Genomic DNA, 14,068 nt, shown 5'->3' with positions numbered 1-14,068 from the left:
AAAACTCCTCTCAGAGGCAAGATAAAATAACCCTTGTGTAGGTACAGTGTAGGGACAGTTATAGGGGTCCTCAGCTGTCCCTAAGGCCTAGGATGGACAGGAGTCATTGTATCTGGACAAGTCTGTTGAATTCAGGTCAGCGATACTGGGCACATCTACACATGCATGTGTTGCAGCACCAGCTCACTAATGAGTAATCTACTCATGAGTAAACAGTGCCAGGCAAATGTCTCCGTGTGCAGGGAAGCAGGAGCAGATTTGCTGCCAATCTGTTCCTACTTCCCAGGCTGCTGCCATGACCTCCTGTCACCACTGTGGGGAACTCCAGGTTCTGACTGCAGCTGCCAGTAGCTGGCAGCCCTCTTCAAAAGGCAACCCCAATTTCTACTCTCTGGCAAGTCACTTCCATGGCCAGAAGCAGTGTGCCCAGTGCAGAAACAGGGTGCAGCAGTCTGTGCCTCCTCATGTTATGGATGCTCCGGCCCCTGCCCCTGGCAGTGATGACCAGTGCCCCATGCTCCTACTGGCTGCTGCACTTCCCCTGCTGGCCTGCCATGTCAGCCACCACCTGGACCGTGGCTGTCTGGGCCTTCCCAGCTTCTCCATATGTAGCAACTGCCTGCCAGCCCACTGTGTGCTGTCCCATGGCTACTGTGGTGCACCTGCCTCCTCAACCCCATCCACATGGCCAGACCTTGGCAGGGACGCCAACGACAGGATCCAGAATGCCACCACTGTGGCTACGGTTGCTCTCCTGGGCCTCCAACCCTATCACCTCTGGGTCTGCAGGACCAGCCAGGACTGGTGGCACAATTCAAAAAGGAGGTGGAGAAGCTTGAGAGAGTCCAGAGGAGAGCCACGCGCATGATCAGAGGTCAGGAAAACAACTTACGATGACAGGCTGAGAGACATGGGACTCTTTAGCCTGGAAAAGCGTAGGCTCAGGGGTGATCTGATGGCCACCTATAAGTTTATCAGGGGTGACCACCAGGATCTGGGGGAATGTTTGTTCACCAGAGCGCTCCAAGGGATGACTAGGTCGAACGGTCACAAACTGCTGCAAGACCGTTTCAGGCTGGACATAAGGAAGAACTTCTTTACTGTCCAAGCCCCCAAGGTCTGGAACAGTCTGCCAGCGGAGGTGGTTCAAGCACCTACATTGAACACCTTCAAGAGTAAATTGGATGCTTATCTTGCTGGGATCCTATGACCCCAGCTGACTTCCTGCCCTTTGGGCAGGGGGCTGGACTCGATGATCTCCCGAGGTCCCTTCCAGCCCTAATGTCTATGAAATCTATGAAATCTATGTTATCCACCACACCTGGGACACCAAGCAGTGATTGGAGGCCTTCAGGATGGTCCAGGACACGTTTCTCGATCTCCTGGAGCAGGACACTGCCCCTCCAATGGACACTTGCCTCAACCTTGCCCACTGAAGCTGGCCATGCCTGCCATCCTGTGATATGTCAGCTACCTGTTTGGCATGGGCAAGGCCACTGCTGCAGATGCCTTCCTGGAGCTGTGCGGCACCCTCCATGATGTGCTAGGGGACACTGTGCCCTGTGTGCATGACCCCCTGGTTGTGGTGGTGGGGTTCCATGCCCTGGGATTCCCCCAGTGCATTGGGACCCTGAATGGGACCAACACCCCTGTCACCTACCCACCCCATGGAGACTGCCTGTATTACAGCCAGAGGGGCTTTTACTCCATGGTGCTCCAGGCCATCATGAACCACCAAGATCTCTTCACGCATGTGAGTGCTGGCTCGGTGGGCAGCATCTGTGATGCCCACGTCTTCAGGGACTCTGGCCTGCTGGGCCTGGTGGAGAATGGGTGCTTCATGCCAGGGGTGCTAGACTTGCAGCTGGGCACCATGACCATCCCACCACTCCTCATCACAGACCCCATCTACTCACTTCTGCCCTGGCTAATGCAGCCCTACACTGGCCACCTGGACCCCCACCAGACACATTTTAACCACTGCCTTGCCTGGATCTGCACCCTGGTGGAGTGTGCCTTTGCCAGTGCCTCAAGGGCCACTGGTGCACCCTCCCACCCACCTTGAGTTTGCCAAGGACAACCTCCTCTGGGTCACTGTTGCAGCCTGCATACTGCAAGGCCCAGGGGAAGCTCTTCCATGAAGCCCAGTAGAGGAGGCACAGCATGCAGATGATACTTGGCAGTGGCAGCACTCCACCCCACCTGAGGTCCTAGGAGAGCTGTGCACCCACCAGCTGGGTCAAGGGCACTAGGTTTGGGAGTTGCTGCCAGACCACCTCCTCCAGCACTCCTCTCTCTATCCCTCCTGCACCACTGCCCATGTTGCCCCCATCCCCCTTCCCACCACTAGCACCATGCTCACTGCAGACACGTCTCGGAAGAACAAGTTTTTATTCCCCTTATATTAACCAGAGCTGCCCTTCCTCTCCCTCCCCAACAAACAGAACTCACCTCCCCCATCTCTACCCAACAAACAGAGTCCCTTCACGATCCACCCCACCCACCAACAATAGAACATCTTCTTCCCCAAGAAAACTATGTACAATGTCCTTTGTGTGCTGTCCCGGGATCAGGGGCAGTGGATGAGGGGTGCCTTGGGGGCAAAGCACAGGGACAGGAGACCAGCACCCTGGCCTCTGGCCATTCCTCTGTGGGTGTGCACACATATTCACAGATTCACGGAAGTTTAGGGCTGGAAGGTACTTTGTGAGATCATCAGGTCCAGCCCCCCTGCTCTGGGCAGGAAAGACTGCTGAGGTCCAATAACCCCAGCAAGCAGTGTTCTTTCTAAGCTGCATGGCACACAGTTTCCATAGTTTCCATAGTTTCCATAGTCCCCTATTTTTACCTTGAGAGCCTCATGGGACACCAAGTCAAAGGGTACCTGCCAGGACCCTTCAAGATAGCCCTGGCCTCCCTGGCCCTTGGGCAGGTCACTGGGGCAAAGACACCAAGTCAAAGGCCTTCCTAGTCCAAGAAAATGATGTAAAACTCATCTCCCTTATCCAGGTGGTGAGTAACCTGGTTATAGAAAGAGATGACCTGGTCATGGTCTGACATGACCTACCCAGAACAAAACTGTGCTGACTGTTCAGAATTTTGCCTTCTACTAGCTTATTGCATATGGACTCCTTGAGAATTTTTTGAGGATTTTTCCTGGGATTGGGGTCAGTCTGATCAGCCTATGGTTCCCTGGGTCTTCTCTGCTCCCCTTCTTGAAGATGGGCACAACATTGCTCTCTTCTAGTCTTCTGGGATCCCTTCTTAGAACCACAGATTTTCAAAGAGTTTTGTCAGTGGTCCTCCAATGACTTCAGCTAGTTCACTCAGAACTCATCTGATCACTCAGAAAGTTCATCTGATCCTGCTGACTTATAGATATCCAACCTCTCTAGCTGTTCTTTCACCAGCTCTACATTGACTGTTGGTAGGTGATCATTTCTACTGTGACTATTCTGTGTCATATTTGCATTTGGCAGGTGATCACTCTTACACAGGTGGAATACAGATGCAAAATACTTGTTCAGGTGTTTAGTTCTCTCCTTGGTGTTGGTGATCAGATGTCCAGATGCACTGAGAAGTGGTCCCACGTTTCTACTGGTTTTCTTTTTGTTACGTACATACCTATAAAAGGACTTCCTATTGTCCTGGATTACAGTTGCTAACCTGAATTTGATAACTCCCTTTGCTTTTCTAATCTGTCCCTACAGATATGGGACAATCTTATGTAGTTCTCCTTGGGGTCTAGTCCTAGCTTCCATCATTAGTGGCCTTACCTTTTCTTTTTCAGAAGATCTACAACTTCCCTATTGAGCCAAGATGGCCTCTGGGCCCCTGTGCCAACTTCTTTGCATACAGGTATGGACAACTTATGTGTACCGAGGATTGTGTCCTTGAGGAATGACCACTCTTCATCCACACTCTTTCCCTGTGGCCCGTGATCCTGTAGGACATTACTCACTAAAGTCCTTAGCTTACTGAAGTCAACTTTTTTAAAGACAAGAATTACAGATTTCCCAGCCCAGTGAAAGTGATAGTGTCATGGTCACTGTCACCTAGGTTGCCCTCTAGAGTGGATCCGGCTAACTACAGGCCCATTAGCCTGACTTCTATCCTGGGGAAGATCTTAGAAAAGTTTATTAAGGAGGCCATCCTTGATGGGCTGGCCCAGGCTAACATCCTAAGGGATAGCCAACGCGGGTTTGTTGCGGGTAGGTCTTGTTTGACCAATCTCATTTCCTTCTATGACCAGGTGACCTATCACCTGGACAAGGGAGAAGAGATTGATGTCATATATCTTGACTTCAAAAAAGCTTTTGATCTGGTATCCTATGATCACCTCTTGGCCAAACTGCCCAGTTGTGGCCTTGGCTCCACCACGATCCGCTGGCTGGGAAATTGGCTCCATGGTAGGACCCAGAGGGTTGTAATTGATGGAAGTCACTCATCGTGGTGCCCTGTGTCCAGTGGGGTCCCTCAAGGCTCTGTCCTTGGACCATACTGTTCAACTTCTTCATTAATGATGTGGACATTGGAGTCAGGAGTGGACTGGCCAAGTTCGCCGATGACACCAAACTTTGGGGCAAAGCATCCACGCCAGAAGATAGGCAGGTGATCCAGGCTGACCTGGACAAGCTCAGCAAATGGGCAGACGAGAACCTGATGGTGTTTAACACTGAAAAATGCAAGGTTCTCCACCTTGGGAGGAAAAACCTGCAGCATCCTTATAGGCTCAGCAGTGCTACATTGGATAGCACTACAGAAGAAAGAGTCTTGGGGGTCATCATTGACCACAACATGAACATAAGCCTGCAATGCGATGCTGCGGCTAGTAAAGTGACCAAAATGCTGGTTTGCATCCATAGATGCTTCTCGAGCAAATCCCGGGACGTCATTCTTCCCTTGTACTCGGCCTTGGTGAGGCCGCAGCTGGAGTACTGCGTCCAGTTTTGGGCTCCACAATTCAAAAAGGATGTGGAGAAGCTTGAGAGAGTCCAGAAGAGAGCCATGCGCATGATCAGAGGTCAGGAAAACAGATCTTACGATGACAGGCTGAGAGTCATGGGACTCTTTAGCCTGGAAAAGCGTAGGCTCAGGGGTGATCTGATGGCCACCTATAAGTTTATCAGGGGTGACCACCAGGATCTGGGGGAATGTTTGTTCACCAGAGCGCCCCAAGGGATGACTAGGTCGAACGGTCACAAACTGCTGCAAGACCGTTTCAGGCTGGACATAAGGAAGAACTTCTTTACTGTCCAAGCCCCCAAGGTCTGGAACAGTCTGCCAGCGGAGGTGGTTCAAGCACCTACATTGAACACCTTCAAGAGTAAATTGGATGCTTATCTTGCTGGGATCCTATGACCCCGAGCTGACTTCCTGCCCTTTGGGCAGGGGGCTGGACTCGATGATCTCCCGAGGTCCCTTCCAGCCCTCATGTCTATGAAATCTATGAAAGCTATGAAATCTATCATCAGATTACTCACCAGGTCATCCCCCTTTGCCAAAACTAAATCTAGGAGTGCATTTCCTTTGGTCGGCCCGTATACTTCTTGAAACAGGTAGAGCAAATTGATACAAGTCAGGAATCTATGCGATGGGTCAGATCTGTCTGAGTGTTCTTCCCAGGAGATGTCTGGGTAGTTAAAGTCACCCATGATGACCATAACCCATGGTCTCACAGCCTCTTCCAGTTCTCTGGGGAATTTCAGATCTAGTTCCTCATCTTGATTCAGAGGTCTGTAAGATATTCCTATAGTTAGGTCACTGTGTCCCCCACCTTTCACTGTATCCCCCTCTATATCTTGACCCAGAGGGTCTCAAGTCACCCTTTCTTAGTAGCAACTTCAGCTTCCAAGAAGGTTTACTGTTCATGTGGTGAGTGTGGCCCATAGATGGGCCCCACACCTCTTGGGCCTGGGCACCATGGGCTGGGTGGCAGCACAGTAGAGTGGCTGGCCTGGAGGAAGAGGCAGGGAAGTGGGATCTGGAGCTGTGATAGCAGGTCCTGCCAAAAGCCTAGCCTATCCTTCCCTGGGAATAGGGTGGGGAGGTAGAATGCCTGCGGCCAGCTTCCGGTGGCCTGCTTGCCCGAGGGGAGCAAGCAGGGACAGGGGCTTGGCCAGTGGATGCCTGGGCCTGGCCATGCCTGGCCAACTTACTATGGTCCCTGGGTACCTGTGCAGGCCCAAGCCTTGATCTGAGGCCAGGCACCCCATGGCCCATAGTACAGAGCCTGTTATTTGAGAAATGTTTTGAACTCACACAAACAGCTTCTTTCTCATAGCTCTATAGGGTCTACAGCTGCATGTGGGGGAGGGGCCACACTTGGCAGCTGAGATGCGGCCTCAGGGTCACCACTACCCACAGCTGGGACCCTGTGAATACACCAGCTCTCCCAGGACCCTCCTCCTGGATTGCCTGGTCAGTGTTGGAGGACTGGCTGGTGGATGCTCAGGCCTGGCAAACTGAGGATGTGGGCTGCCAAGACATGTGGCAAGTGGAGGACATGGCCCATGAGGACATGCTGGACTAGCACAAGGAGGCATGGGACTGAGTGGACAGGGAGTTCCAGGCACACACCCTGGCCCTGAAGCATGAGCAGGTGGAGGTACTGCAGGAGCAGAAGGGCTTCTGGACCTGGAGAATGCAGGCCATGGACAATGATCACCAGCTGCTAGACACCATTATGGCCTTGGCAGTCACCTTTGTGCTGCCCACTGCCTGGCCCCTGACTCTAGCCCTGCCTGCCCCTGGCAGCCATTTGCCACCCAACAGCAGGCTCCCACCTGGGCCTGGGAGTAGGTCCTATACCACTTCCAGCAGCCAGGAGTCCCTGGCCCAGCCCTCATCCCAGGGCCTGTGCCACCCATGCCCCCTGGGCCAGTACCTGCTGTGCCAGCTCCACAGCCTCAGCCCCCACCATGAGCTGCAGCCAGCCATGACACTGCCACCCACCAACAGTGCCAGCTCCTCCACAGCGGGGCCCCCAGCCTGGTCCTCACCCATGGCACACTGACATCTGAGGATACCTCCTGGAGGTATACACTATTGTCAACAGCCATGACTGCATGGAACAACCAACCACACCAGCCACAGTCATTTGATAAGGCCTGCATTGGGGTGAGGGCTTTCCACACTCCTGCCCCTGTGCACAATCCTCTCCTGGCCTGGCACAATCCTCTCCTGACCCCAGGTTCCACTCCCCACAGCATTTATGGAGGCATGAGACAGTGCTGAGTTTACTGAGCAGTCTGTGCCAATGCAGCTGGGTGGACATAAGCCTCTCACACACCAAAGAATGTGGCAATGTTAGCAGTGATGTCCTCCTTAGCTGCAGGGGACAGAGACATGTAGTGCAGCCACAGGCAGCTCTCCAGGTGGCAACAGAGGTTGCAAGGGAGACTGGGTTTGCCCCTGTGCTGTTAAAGCTCAGGGTCTTATGCCAGGTGCTCAGGTGCACCCAGGGTACCATGGCCATCATCATCAGCAGGGCATAATGGGTTGGGCACCCCTCAGGCCATGCAAACAGCTCCTTGTGCACTGCCTGGGGCACATATAGCAGGGGAATGCTCGGGGTGCAGTGGTGGCCTGTGAGGGGGATGGTTTTGGGGTGCCTCCCCAGAGAATACCCCTGTGGGGAGTATGGGGGTACGGCAGGCACTGCCCTGGGCTCCTCAAGCTGCTGGTGGAGTGTGCAGCCTGGGAGCTTAGTGGGATGATCAGCTGCAGGCCTGAGGGGGCCTCCCCAAGTGACATGTCACCATGGGTGCCAGGTTGGGGTGGGGGCTCAGGCAGGCTGCCTATGCTGCTGTATAGCCTGGGTCCTGGGGAATTAGGATATCTGTCAGTTGACACATAAAGGGCATGGACTTACAGGCACACCCTCACCAACAGTTAGTATTGGTGATGGCAATCCACTGTGCGCATAAGACTTTAACCTTTATATGGCATTGCTGCATTGACCATTTGCACCCACACTACCACATCCTGTCTCACAGCCCTTCATAGATGTGGGTGTTGGAGCAGCCACTCTGCTCGAACTGGTGCTGCACCTCTGCCTCATCGCACAGCACTGGAAAGTCACCAGTCTCCTGCAGGGACCAGTTGGGGCCCCGGGTGGTGGGCATAGGTGTGGGAATGGGCATCAGCAATGATGAGGCCATTGTGGGTCCTGCACTGGCTCTCCGGGCCTCTACATGGCTGTTCCTGTGCTGCCAGGCCTGGGCAGCTGCCTGTAGTGTCCAGTGCAGGAGCCTGGCATGGGACTGGCAGCTGCATGGCTGAGGAAATTCCCTGCAGCATCTGCAAGCTCAAGGCAGACTCCTAGGGGTGGGCTGCAGGTGGGTGGAGCTGGCCCCAGCAGCCAGAGGTTGCCTGCAGCTGGGCCTGAGGGCTGGAGGGCCTGGCTAAAGGTGTGGGCCTGATGGTGTGGGCCTGGCAGCTATGCAGTACTGCAATACCAGACAGAAGTGCCAGGGTACAGGCAGGCTGGAGAGGCTAGCCTGCAGCCTGCCATTCAGACATGGTTTGGAGCACCCTCAGGCTGCCTGCTGGTGTGCCCAAGGGCTCAAAATGCCTGCAGGCTTTTAAAGGCCTGAGGCAGGGGCTGCCATAGAGGTAGTTCAGCCCTTGGGTAGGAGAGGCTCACAGCCCAGAACCCTGGGGCTAGCATAAGGCTGGTCGCCTAGTGGTAGGGCTGACCTTGAAGCAGATTTGCTCCCAGGTCGTGGAGTAACTAATCACAAGTAAATTTGATACCTGCATTTGCATTTACTCATTATTAGGGTAATTTTACAGTGCAGTAAGTGTGCACACATGTAGATACGTGTGCTTACTGTGCAGTAAACTATTGCACAGTTAAGTGTCTTATGTAGACATGCCCAGTATTATGTAACACAGACCTAAAGTAACATCTGCATTAATTAGAGTAGCTGAGAGTTTCTTTATTTTGTGGCTGTGGCTGCTTTAGTCCCTGCAGGAGCTCAGAATCTAGAGGGCATACAGTAACAGCCCCCTTTTCCCTTCCTCTCTGCTCCTTTATTTATACTTTCTACTCTATTTCTTCTGGAGAGGCAGCTAGGGATTATAACCTACATTATATAAAGCATATCTTTCAAACAGAAGGAATTTCAAAATTGAAGAAAAGCTCTTTTTTTAAAAGTTCATCCACTGAAACTTGTTGACTTCCATAATTTATTTTAATATTGCTGTTTCTCCCTAAATTGATGTACTATTTCACTTGTTAGCAGTAGACAATATCTCTCTGTAGCAACAGTAGTTACACAGGGAAAGATCCTTTTGTTCTAAATGGGAATTTTTATCAAATATGGGCTAAGTAAAATTTTTAGAGTAGCAACTCAGAAAGCAAAATAAACTGGGACAATTTTTCTCATAAAAACACACATGATTTTGTGTAAAGAGATTCACATTCTATGCCCTTAACGGAATTCAACACAAGCTAGAAGACCCATGGTATGAGAAACATTATCAGAACTCTGGAAAGAAAGATCCGGATTGGGATTTCAGATTTTCTCCCATGATACACCCCCACATCACTGATAGATGCAGTGAGCACAGGCTTGTTTTTAGTTTCCCTTTACAAAGAGAGAGTAGACAAAGAGTACATTGAACAGAGATATGCCCAATGGTCTGGTAATAATTCAGGTATTCTAGGAATGCATAAGCTAGTGCCTACTGTATCTGCACAGCCTTGTCCTTTTTTTAGTGATTATGATATTGTATCTAGGAATGTTACTTACTGTTGTTTGAATATGTACTCAGTTCCACAAGTAATAAATAAATATGAGAAACTGTTTTCCTGGTTTAAAAACCTGTCCTAATAAGTAACAATCAATGCACATTTTGCTGCTGCTTGTGAGAGGCCAATATTACATCATCAGCAAAACACTGGTGGCATGACAAACAGGATGATCAAAGGGGCTTTAAAAGGCAGAAAGAAACATAAAGACCTATGGGGGAAACTTTTGTCTCCTTTCTTCTTGTTTGGTACATTTCTATGTTAGAAGGTCCATTTTCTGAGGAGTGCACTTTGTTTGCTAGTATGCTGGATACGTTACTTTCATCAAACATTCGTAAATAAGCTCTGAAGGCAAAAGGATGAAAAATCAATATCAAGCTACTCAAAGGACTAAGAAACTTCATTTTAAGCAATATCCATTTTGAATATTCACTCAGTAAGTATGCTTCAGAAGACACGAGCTGTGTTGTTGATTGGTGAAAATCATCATAGTGCTATTTGAAGTCACGTCAGTGTACACTGTAGTGACCCATATTGACACCAGCTGAGGATCTGGCCATTAAAGCATTTGATTTTTGCAAACACGCCACTTCCTCACTGATTAACTGAATACTCTCGAGATGCCTTTGTCATTTAATTATTTCCTAAAACCCTAAACTCTGCCTTCTAAGCATAGAGTAAGAAACAGAGTGACTTTGCTTCAGGGTATCTAAGAGAGAGAAAAACGATTCCAGGAGCTTCTCACATGCTGTAAGGCAAACTCACAAACTGCTATATCCTTTAAGGCACAGTTCTACAGCTATAGCTCATAGAGGTATTCCTTGCTTCTCCTCTGGTGAGTTATTCCCAGCAGGGAATAAGTGGTCAGTAGACCATGCTCTGTCTAGTGTACACGAGGTGATATGTTGGGTATGCTTTGTTTCTGATGCAGTTCAACAGAAAGGAACGTTTCTACCTTCATCTGTTCCACATCTTAAGTGGATACTGGGAAGTCATGGTACTGTCCATAGAGAATACGTTTTGCTGTGAAACGGGGTATTGGTGCATAAATATATGCATTTGTGTAGTCTGGTGAAAAGTAAGATTGGAGCTGTATGTATCTCCACCATGGGTCAGAGACAAGACAAACTGAAGCCCAGATGTGAAATCTGAAGCCAAACTCAAGCTTTGTTAGGGCTCCTAAAGCACTAAGTCACTTTTAAAAGATACATCATTTTCATTTGTTTCACTTCACTGCATGCCCCAATTCTAAAAGAGGGGCACAAAAGAGGCATACTATTCCTGCAGGATTTCTAGCTCAGCTGCAAACAGGAAATACCCAATGTCATACAAGGGAAATTGTTCTTATGAGACTTCCAGCTCAGAAAGGTAGGCATGCATGGTTCAGGTCTGAGATCTTATAAAGTTTGTATCCCCTCTAAAACACTTTTCAGGTACTGAGAAGAAGTGACTTCTACCTCTGAAACTATGAATTGCTGAATAACATTAGCTGAATAACATTAGCTAGGGAAATAAAAAGAGAAATAAAACCCCCAAACCTTTTGCTTTGAATAGGAGTTCTATTGATATTGGATAGATGCTTATAAAGGAGATGATAACAATTATGTATTCCAGTATGTAATGTAAGCTGGCAGAAAAGTGAATTATATTCTACAATAAAAGCAAATGCATACATGTTATAACACTTGCATACATAATGTGATAGATTTTGCAAGATCTATGTCTTCTGATGTACTGTGTATATGCAAGTACATTCCTTTTAACAGACAATATAAAAGAGACACAATTGAAAATCTTATACAGTTTACATATTCTAAAATATATCTAGAAATTGCTTTTAACATTTTAACCCTATTGTTTAATCAGTTGCATTAACTGTTTTCAAAGGCATTCACTTGGTTTTCTAATTAGTGTGATCTTAAATATACTACAATCCAGGTTAGATTTTGTTTTGTTTTTATTTTAATATATTTTAATTCAAACACAATACAGTTGATTCCCATAACAAAAAACGCTGCACTTTAGAAAGGATGTGGAGAAGACTGAGAGAGTCCAGAGGAGAGCCATGCACATAATTAGAGGTCAAGAGAGCAGGCCTTATGAGGAGAGACAGAGGCATGGGACCCTTCAGCCTGGAGAAGAGAAGGTTCAGGGGTGCCCTTATGTACTTATAGGCAACCTATAAGTATATAAGGAGTGTGCATCAGGATCTGTGAGAATGTCTGTTCGCCAGGGCACCCCAAGGAAAGACGAGGTCCAATGGTCACAAACTTCTGGACGACCGTTTTAGACTGTACATAAGGAAAAACTTTTTTACTGTCCAAGTCTCCAGAGTCTGGAATAGACTCCCCTCAGAAGTGGTACAAGCACCTACTCTGGATACCTTTAAGAAATGCTTGGATGATTATCTTCCTGGGGTGATTTGACCCCCACTGACTTCCTGCCCCTTGGGCAGGGGGCTGGACCAGATGATCTCATGAGGTCCCTTCCAGCCCTAATATCTATGAAATCTATGAAGGCTGCTTGTGTTTAAGGTTTTAGTAAATATTTGACAATATAATTCTCCATAAACTGGAAACCATTGACAAAGCAACATATACAATAGTTTTTGCAATATTTCTTGTTCTAAAAAGATGAAAAATACTGCAAATACCATATGAAATTGTAGAATTATCTTGTAACTAGAAGCACTAGTTTTTGTACCTGAATTGCCTGAAGACCCCAGCCAGAATGGGGTCTTATTCTAATGAGTACTGTGCAAATTCCTTCCCCCCACCCCGCTTTTTTTTTAACAAGACTATCATTAACATAAATAGGCCGCATCCACATGAGTGTGGACATTCATTTCCCTGGGGACAAAAAGCAGAGACACACCTTGTGCTGCTGCTGCTTGTCCCCAGGGAACACCTGTGCCACATGCCTTCTGGTGTGTGGGAAGTTACCCTGGGTGGGGCAGGGGTGGCTGAGGCCAGCAACCGTGCTGACCCCAGAAGTCTTACCTGGGAGCCTCAGGGCCTCAGGTAGCTGCAGCCATGGCAATCTTGCTGCTCGGAGCCTGGTTGGTAGCCAGATCATGGGTGGCACACACTGGTCCCATATGATGTGTCAGTCCTAAGCATTATCACCATCTCCATTTTACAGATAGAAAACTAAGGCACAGAGGTATAGAGGAATGACTTGCCCTAGGAACACAGGAAATTTGAGGTACAGCCAGAATCTGAGGCCCAAGCTACCTTCCTTTTCTTTGCGAAAAACCAGTACTGCTAGATTTGATTAAGGAGGTGAAAATCAGAAGATAGTGTTAACAAAAGGTGGTGTATTGGAAATAGAGGTGGTGAAAAGTTCTAGGCATTATATATTGTTGCCAACTACTCCAAGCTATATTTTATGACCCTCAGTTCTTCACTTGCATATTTACATATTATAGTTTGATTGGTGCGCACTTATTTTGTATGCTTATTCTCATTTTTTTTTGTTCCTTTTATACGGTGATTGTCTGTGATATCTTGGCAATAGCTTTATGGCAGGAGGTGCTCAGAGCCCAATTCAAAGCTCATATAAGAGGTTGCAACCTCACTTACACTAGGAAAGAACTTGGCCCTTAGTTCCAAAGGTAATGAAAGAGATATATTTGATCCTTCTGTAGGGACCTTTCTCTTAAACTGTATGTAGCTTATCAGTGATTCTACATTTGGTTCACTAGAGTACAGTATATGGAACTTAATTTAGTATTAAATAGAAATGCTGAAGCAATTATGGATGCTTAGGTTACAGTTGGATGCGTTACAACACATTCTCTGGGGTTTTGAAGTATTATGCTTGATAATTTGATAAGCATATGAAATTTAATAAAGTCTAATTACAATTGTGTAATATAAAATGTACTGTAAATGCTGTTTGTATATCTCAAACTGATAAACAGGACATTTTATGTCATAATGTCTCAACAGTTAGCTGCATGAGTGCTAAATGTTGCTTTTAATTAAACAATAAAGAATGTAACAACCTTTATTGTATTGTTGTAAATTTTGATGTGGTACAACAATTTGATTCCTTAAAAATTAATTGCCTAGGAGTGTGTTTAAGTAATATTGATTATGCTGGTGCCTGGTGTTGATCTGTGATACTTAACCCAGCATTTAAAATATCTTTTTTCCATTATACATTTGTGATGCAAGAATAAAAGCGAAGTACAAAACAAATAGGCACTTGAATTCTAATAGCAATAAGCAATAAATGTCAGGCATCTGGAAATTATGGTTGCAATTTCATCAGAGTACACTTTGTTCTTCTATTATGCCTGCATGAATT

Source organism: Crocodylus siamensis, chromosome 9 (assembly GCF_052110815.1).
Source record: "Crocodylus siamensis isolate JL-2025a chromosome 9, ASM5211081v1, whole genome shotgun sequence".
Taxonomy (NCBI): domain Eukaryota; kingdom Metazoa; phylum Chordata; order Crocodylia; family Crocodylidae; genus Crocodylus; species Crocodylus siamensis.
This window is presented reverse-complemented; position numbering follows the sequence as displayed.